Below are 8,541 nucleotides of genomic sequence, written 5' to 3' on the forward strand. Positions count from 1 at the left end.
CAGTAAGAGTGCAGTACCCTGCAAAGTTTAAGACCATCTTTGCTTTTATACTCAGTAGGGCTTTTTTTACACAGTTAATTCATTTAACTGTGTAAATAAAGGAATTAAGCATGTGTGATAAAGTTAAGTGGTTTACAGTGATTGGATAGAGTAAGTGTACACATGTGTATGGCAGAGAGAAAGAAATACAGTTACTGTAAGTAGTTTAAGATGATGGGATTATCTGTGTGAATTTATCCGCATGCATGAATGTGTGTATGTGCATGTGCATGTATCTGTGTCTGTAGGTGTGTGTGTGTGTGTGTGTGTGTGTGTGTGTGTGTGTGTGTGTGTGTGTAAACATCTATGCTTTCAACATCAACAATGTAGTTTCAGAACCTGGAGAACTTTCACTTTACCCCCCACCATCACCTGAAATTAGCCTGATGCAAAAGGATGTGTTTCATATAGGCACATAAACTGAAGTTCACCAGAGGCCATTAGCTTGAAGGTGGTGTTTGAACTGAACACAGATCCTACAGTTTTTTAGCCTCATTAAGCACTAAATTTGCTGACACAGACAGATTTCTACCAGCACACTGCCTTAAGAAATCTTTGATGATGATGTTTTGCGGTTTAAAATTTGTTCATCTTAAAACCTTGAATTATTTGTTGGTAAACAGAAATATTCCACTCAGAGGATGGATAGGAAATCATCAGTCAACTACTAGGTGATCAAATTCATTAAAAAGTGTTGACTGAAAGAGGAGCTTTTTGTGTTTTAAAGAATGAGGCTCATTTTACTTTATTTCTAGTCATTTCCGAGCACAGCAGCAGGGAACCAGGTGAGACAAAAAAAAAGATGAAACTCAGGCTTTTTCATGAAAACAGAGTACTCTAAACCACAAAGCTTGGAAGAACAATTCCAAATGGTGTTTGCTTCCAAAATGCTCCGGTGGAAACATTAATTAGCAGAGAGATGCAAATGAACATTAAAAAGGTGGATCTTATGCAACCTCAAATCAGAATATGCAGCCTGTTAAAGACTGAGTTCCTGTGTCTAATATTTACTTATAATAATATCTGTTATTAACCTCTGTCTCTCTTCCACAGCATGTCTTTTATCCTGTCTTCCTTCTCTCACCCCAACCGGTCGCAGCAGATGGCCCCGCCCCTTCCTGAGCCTGGTTCTGCCGGAGGTTTCTTCCTGTTAAAAGGGAGTTTTTCCTTCCCACTGTTGCCAAAGTGCTTGCTCATAGGGGGTCATATGATTGTTGTGTTTTTCTCTGTATCTATGAAGTGCCTTGAGGCGACTTATGTTGTGATTTGGCGCTATATAAATAAAATTGAATTGAATTGAATTACTTTAGGTTAGTAGAGCTTATGAGTATTTTATTTTCCTTTTCTATACACTCCTGATGGAAGAGAAAGCCATTGAAAACCTAAAAAAAAGTGCCACTTGTGAAAAATTCATAATCAAGTCTAAACACTAATAAAATACTATACTGTGTTTTGAAAAAAAAAAAGTTAAAAAAAATACAGTTACCCAAATTTTTGGTCATAACGCACAACTAAAAACTATAAAATAATACTATTAAAAATACCGGCAACCATCAGAACTACCTCTTAGCTCCCTAGTAGAGACACCTATAGTATCAATTTCAAAATCTTACCTCGTCTTGTCCTCAAGTTATCACATTCACAAAGTTTTCAGAAAACGTCCTCTGAACTCATCTAAGATTTTTAGTAGATGCACTCATGGTATCAATTTGAAGCTCCTACTTCTCCTCCTATGTCTCCTCACATTCATAAACATGGGTGCCCACGTGGCCCGCCAGCCCTGACAACAATACCCCATCAGCCTTTTATGCCTGACGGGTAATAAAAAACAAAACTTAAAAAAATCTTACTATAAATCCATCCGGGTACTCCGGCTTCCTCCCACCGTCCAAAGACATGCAGCTTGTGGGGATAGGTTAATTGGATAATCCAAATTGTTACTAGGTGTGAATGTGCCAATTAATGTGAGTGCGAATGGTTGTCTGTCCCTGTGTGTTGGCCCTGCGACAGACTGGCGACCTGTCCAGGGTGTACCCCGCCTCTCACCCTATGACAGCTGGGATAGGCTTCAGCACTCCCCGCGACCCTGAAAAGGACAAGCGGAAGCGAATGGATGGATGGATAAATCCATCAACTATTGTTTGTAAGTGAATCCCTTTTATTATGTACTTAACACATTAACAGTACTTTTAGCAATGACACTGTCGGTGCTGATGTGGCTGGCTGGTCACAGACCCTGAGATGGCATTCAGCAGAAGGGATTTACATTTCAAATCTGTTCTTGTTATTCTGAGAATGTAGTGATGAGGAGGGAGAGAGGGCAAGTGTGTGTGTTAACACATGGTTTAAAGGTAACAATCCTATTAGCAACTTCCTTGCTGTACACTTAAGTTTACCAGCTTAAGTGTACAGATCTCATGATCCTTGGGTAAAAACTGCACTTGTATCTTTACTTAGTTTGGAAGCGCTGCAGACTTGATCTCATTTGTAAACAGTCTGTGACTGCATTAACTAGTAGTAACTAGTCCAATAACTTGGCATAACTACTACTATAACTTGACCATTAGTGAAGCCTTTTTTGTATGGTGCACTCCATTACTCTGGTTCTAAAGTCTGTACATAATAACAATTCAATTCAATTTTATTTATATAGCGCCAAATCACAACAAAAGTCGCCTCAAGGCGCTTCATAACAACAAACCAGTGTTTGCTCTGACTGAATACATTTTCTCTGGATAGGTTGTGATGAAACACTGCAAATGGTAAAGTAACAAGTGACACATCAAGAAGGTTTTAAGTAACAATTATTTTCATTACGTGGCACTTTGTTGGATCTCCAAGGTCACTGGGGCTTTTTCATGTTTTGTGGTGTGACATGTTTACATGTAGACCCTTTCAAATTTTATTACCACTGACACATTAAAAGCTTTGCATTGTAATAGTGGTTATTTTATTCACTTGTCAAAGGTTGTATTAACTGCATGATAGGCTTTGTGTAGATAAAGTATTGTAGCATGTACAGAACTAAAGATTAAAAGAACTACTCACAGCTTTCATTTGAAGTAAATCATTTTAAAATACAAAGTCTGCTAGTCTGTTGCACCACATGACAGATGAAAAATGTGCCTCAAATGCAAAAATGCAATTACCAAGTACCGTGTTTTCATAGTATATGGACTTATCCCAATTCTAGGGATACATTTACTGTGCTTGCATATAAAAAATCTTTAAATATTAAATATAACTAAATATTTATAAGTCTGCTATGTACATCGGTTGTTTAGGTCTTGTTTTTTTGTGTAGCTATTTTGCTGATTGATACAGTTCTGTAAGCTTTTTTTAAACTGCACAGCCAATGATAGCACTTTAAACTTCTGCAAGCTTTCAAAGAATCTGAGGCAACAGATAGAAAGGAAAACCTTTTTACTGGTTACTCAGCTACAAACACTGCAATACTGTTAGACTCAAAAGTCAGTGAAATTCAACATCACTGTTACTAAATGATACAAAAAATTAAAAGTTTAATTAAGACATCCAAAGTGAACTACATGTTTTTATACTTTTTGTGTGCCTTTGAAGAAATACAATATAAAATTACACATGTCAAACATTTTTAACATATGGTTTCTATTAGTGTCCAATGACCCTCCAAACGACCTCAGACTCTACTGTGCCCAGTTACTGGTATTCACTGGTGTGTGGCCAAGGATACTGTCCAGTAAACTTCTTTTAGTTCTTTTTGATATTTGTTATTGTGTGTGTATACTTCATGCAGTTGAGAGCTAACTAATGCCATTTTTTTTTTTTTTTGCCCTGGGCTTTATTTTGCCTTGTTTGGTTCCATTTTTACCCCAATCAGTTCTTCATTCTGCTAATGTAAAAGTATTTCTATAATGTTATATGTTATAAGTAATGTGTTACTGTGTACGAGGTTGTGATGGGATGAGGTTGTGGCTCAGCTGCAGCGGGAAAGGTGGAGTGAAGGTTTCATAGGGCTGTGCCAGGGAGATGCTGGCTGGCACAGCTGGTGAATATTTTCTAATTCTGCCTCTCTTATTTATGCAGTACTGTGTGTGGGGACCAAGGAAGAGCAGAATGGTGAACAGCTGGCAACACTGCTGGAGTTACACTGGGTAACGTCTGAAAAGTCCCATTGTACAGTGAGAAACGTATTAAAAGAGTGAGTGGGTGTTGGGACACTCCTGTGGCCCGAATGTGCAAGTTTTGTATTTTTAATACTATTGTTTTACCAATTACTGTAAATTACCCCACAAAGGGGTTTCTAAGAACTTTTAGAATTCCTAGTTTCTACATTAACAAGCAGAGACTTCTTCAAAGATGTTTAAAATTATGAAAGACTTCATACATGTCTTTTAAAACAAGGAAAAAAATGGGAATTTAACAATCATGCCCAATGCACAGGAGCCACATGGTGTGCGGTAACTCATACATTCATTATTAAAAACACCAATTTAAAACAAAAACAAAAAAAGCTTAAAAATTGTATCCTAAAAGAATATATAAGATGCAAGCGGGGGGTTTAGATTTATCTCGTAATATAGGAAAAAAGTTAATAAAAAAGTGGTGTCGGCAGGGTGTGGCTGAGGTTTTATGTTTCTCTGTAGTAGTGTAGTGTTCAGATACCAATGCCACTGTTAGCTTTAGGTTTTAATGCTCTGAGTGACTATCTCCGGACACCTCTGTTTAACAGTTAATTGGTTACACAATAAGAGGCCAGCCTGTAACTTTTTCACCTCTCACCACAGATTGAAAGGCTACATCCCAGCTTATACTTAAGCCCTATGTGTTCTTAGAAGACAAAGTCTTGTTGTGCTCCAATGGGAACAGTGTTTGCTGCTAAAAAAAGAACAGCGTTAAGAGTTTTTTTTTTTCTTTCTGCTTTTTTCCCTGATTGAAATCTATTATTATACATATTTTTATGTTGGAAATGTGAATGAAAATTTCTGTTCACTGCTATCAATTGTTATTACTATAATTATCCATATTATTATTAGTAGTAGTAGCAGTATATTCAGGTTATTCAAGTTTAAAACTACCAGTCCTGTAGACACTTCCACATAAGAAGTTGGGCAAAATAAATAAATAAATACCAAAATAAGACAGAATAATATAAATTTTCATCTTAAGATTTTAACATGACCCGGAATGGCTTTATGCCAACATTGCATTAAGTCAAAACTTAGTAAGTTGCACCTGTAAGTAGGGTTGTCATGATACTGAAATTTCAAACATAATACTGACACCAAGGATTAAAATTAAATTAATTAAAAACTAATAGGACAAATATTTAAGTTTCTCGTAGGTAGCAAAGAAAATAAAAAAAACTCACACCAGGCAGTGTTTGGTTTCTTTGTAACAACAATGATTTAAGACGTCTGAGGTAGAGCAGTGCTTTAGTGATTTGGCTCCATGTTTTCACTGCTGATCAAACAGAGTCTGTAGTGCACGTTTCCACTGTTTCTGTCTAGCTGCTGCTAAACTTTTCTTACTTTAACAGAAAGCTAATTTGTCTATTAGACAACTGATTATAGTTGTCTGAATGATGGCACTGTTGGTACTTTTACAAATGACTATTAATTCAATACAATTTTTTTGTATCAGAGTATCAATTTTTTTTTGACAAATCTAGTTGCAGGACACTTTTTTTTTTAAACTATACTATAAAAAAAGCAATAGAGCTGTCAAATTTTCAGATTCAGCTCTACAATATGAAACATTTGAAAAGCTTATTTTAGACTCCAGACAATCAGTTACAGACATTTCCTTCCATTTTCTCAGTTTCATATACTGAACATATAAAAAGGTAATCATAAAAGCACATTAATCAATAATCCTTAACTGCAGTCATGTTCAAATAAAACTGAATAAAAAACCTCCACAAACTCACGTGTTTCTTTGTAAACTACTGGTGCAACTTTCTTACACAACCAACCAGCTTCAACTATTACATACCAAAGCCACATGATATCTGACAGAGAATCTCCTGTTTCAATCTTCACTTCCTTTTCTGAGCAGGTAAAACTGTCTGTCATCTACTCTATCCTTCGCAGCGCTCCGACTGCGGTCGTCTCTTAGCAACGCCACCGGGCAAATCAATGAAGGGGAAAAGAGAGAGCCATAGAGATGAATGAGGGGTTGAGAGGACAGAAGGGGAGGTGGAGAAATGTGGACAAGGGCAAAAGGGGGTGTCAAGTGCATAAAGAAACGGAGAAGAGGAGGTGGAGTGGACATGTAGGGAAGGAGGAGATGTAGGTGGACTGGAGGAAAATAAAGGGAAGGGAAAGAGAAAGGGAAGATAGGATGAAGATAGAGGAAAAGATGCTTGAATGTCAAGCTGTACTGAAAGTCACTCTATTAAATGTCATTGTGTATCATAAAGTAGAGCAAATGTTGAACAATACTAACATGCGTTGCCTACACCCTGAGTGTATTTCTTGGAAAATTCAGAGTGCAGTTATTAAAAAAAAAAAAAAAAAAAAGGTTGCCTGCCCTGGGTATTTCCTGAATATGATCTTCATGATATAATGTAGCATATCTGACTGCAACTTTTCTCCTGGTATTGTAATAAAGTTCAACTCAAAGGAAATCAAAGCTTGAGTCAGCCAAAGTGTACGCCTATTGTTTTACTCAACTGATTCCCATCAGGCCGGTAAAAACAAACAAACAAACAAACAAACAAAAAACCAACAACAAAAGATGAAACACTGTCAGGCAGGTCAGCAGCTACAATGAATCTCCTGCCGGGCACAGAGAAATGCAAATAGCCGATGGCCTCCGACATCAGCATCTGACACTCGATGGGAATGATGCCACAGCAAAATGAATGTTTAATCAATCTGTGATCATGTAGCTGAATGCAAATGTTGTTTTCCGAGGCTCACCTTGTTGTGCCAGTTGTTTATCTTGGTGAAATCAACAATCGGTCCTTTTCAGGCTTTCTCGCTGCTCCTGCTTTCCGTTATTTCTTGTCGCTCGTAGCATGCAGTCACGTTGTCTGAATCTAAATGTGTCCCTCACACACTCTCTGGCTAAAAGCCAAAACAAGCAACTGAATTAGACAGAGAAGGCTGAAACAAAGAAAAAAAAGAAAGAAAAAGAAAAAAAGATTAGCGGTTTATGCTTAGCTTTGCAGAAGCAACCAGATGTTGACACAGTCTTTGGTTTGGGTGGCTAATACCTGCTAACCAGCTCGCTGAATAAAAATGAGTGATGACACAGTGTCCAATACGAAGAACAGACGGCGGACCGCTCTCCAGGACGGCCCTCAACGACGGAGGCAGGAGGAGCAGGAGGCGGTGTCGGGTTCTGTCTTCCTGGGAGGGACGGTCCCGTAGACCCCGGCGGCAACCGCTGTTACGCTAACCAGCATAAATCTACAACTTCCTGTTCCAGCTTTTCACAATTAAACACTGCGTTGGATTTTAAGGGATTATTTGGGGGATTAGCGCACATTACGGGGACTAGCTGACTTTAAGTAAAACATACATGAAAACAAATTAAAATAAAAGGTATGGAAACGTTTCTTTTAGGTTTAAGACTAGATAAAGGGTTTAGTGAGTTCCCAGGGAAGCAAAATATTTAAAAGCTGTATTATTTTTCATGAACTTCACTTTATTTATTTTTTGTTTTGTTTTGCTTTTTATGCATTTTATTTTGACTCATAAATTAAGATCAAAAACATGAAAGCTTGCTTCCGCCATTGATAAAAACCTTTTTAAAAATACATTATTTATTTGTGTCTATAACTCAAAATTTCATGTTATTATCTCAAAAGTTGGGCTTTTCTCCATTTCATTTTAAGTTAGTTAGACAAAACTTTGGATGGGTGGTTAAGAAAAGAAGAAGCTGTTTTTATTTGATTTGATTTTTTCAGAAACAAGTTTGCAAAATAATTGCATGTTTATGTCCTCATGTTCTTTTTCTCTTACTATCTCATATACCATTTCTTACTTTATTTGTATTGAATTTACTAATTTTACCATTAGGACCACCCCACCTACTAATCCCACTTTTCCCCTTGAAGAGAGATTCCCGTTTTCTACGCACAAGGGATATGAAGCACATCTTATCAAGGGCTAAATATAGCTCGATTGCATCTCAAGTGTTCCAGACAAGTAAATAAAAACAGCTCTGTGTCACGTGAACCATAAGATTTTTTTAAAATGCTGTTCCTAAGTGAAAAACAATGTTGCCACACAACAGAAAGTATTGTTTCTACAAAATGGAAGAACAGCCCAAATAGTCTTTCTAAAAAGACTTTGAACTTAGATCAGCAAACCTGGGTTTGCAGCATAGATTTATTAATTACTTCACTGTAGTTGTCACATGCTGAGCCATCCAATGAGACAAATTAGACCTTTTGTGGGTCGCGTCTGTCCCCTGGGCCCTTTGTTTGACACCCCTGTTACCCTACCTCCCATAAATCACGTTGTTCTATAAGTAGCTTATATACGCTGCGCTTTCCATGTCCAGTGAAGTTTT

At 37.3% G+C, this 8,541-nt stretch overlaps 1 long non-coding RNA gene across 1 annotated transcript in view; it reads right to left on the reverse strand.

The window, feature by feature from the left end:
- Positions 1 to 7,519, reverse strand: part of LOC146571358 (uncharacterized) — a 44,039-nt gene extending 36,520 nt beyond the window's left edge. Inside the window, exons 1-2 of the long non-coding RNA XR_014893109.1 lie at positions 7,238 to 7,519; positions 6,942 to 7,127 (exon numbers count right to left, since the gene is read on the reverse strand). This is a non-coding gene — a long non-coding RNA (uncharacterized LOC146571358). The remainder of the gene's footprint in view (positions 1 to 6,941; positions 7,128 to 7,237) is intronic.
- Positions 7,520 to 8,541: the final 1,022 nt, after the last annotated feature.

The sequence above is a fragment of the Mchenga conophoros genome, linkage group LG7 (assembly GCF_057382185.1).
Source record: "Mchenga conophoros isolate Kocher_MC1m ecotype Shallow Benthic linkage group LG7, M_conophoros_male_GT1.1, whole genome shotgun sequence".
Taxonomy (NCBI): Eukaryota; Metazoa; Chordata; class Actinopteri; order Cichliformes; family Cichlidae; genus Mchenga; species Mchenga conophoros.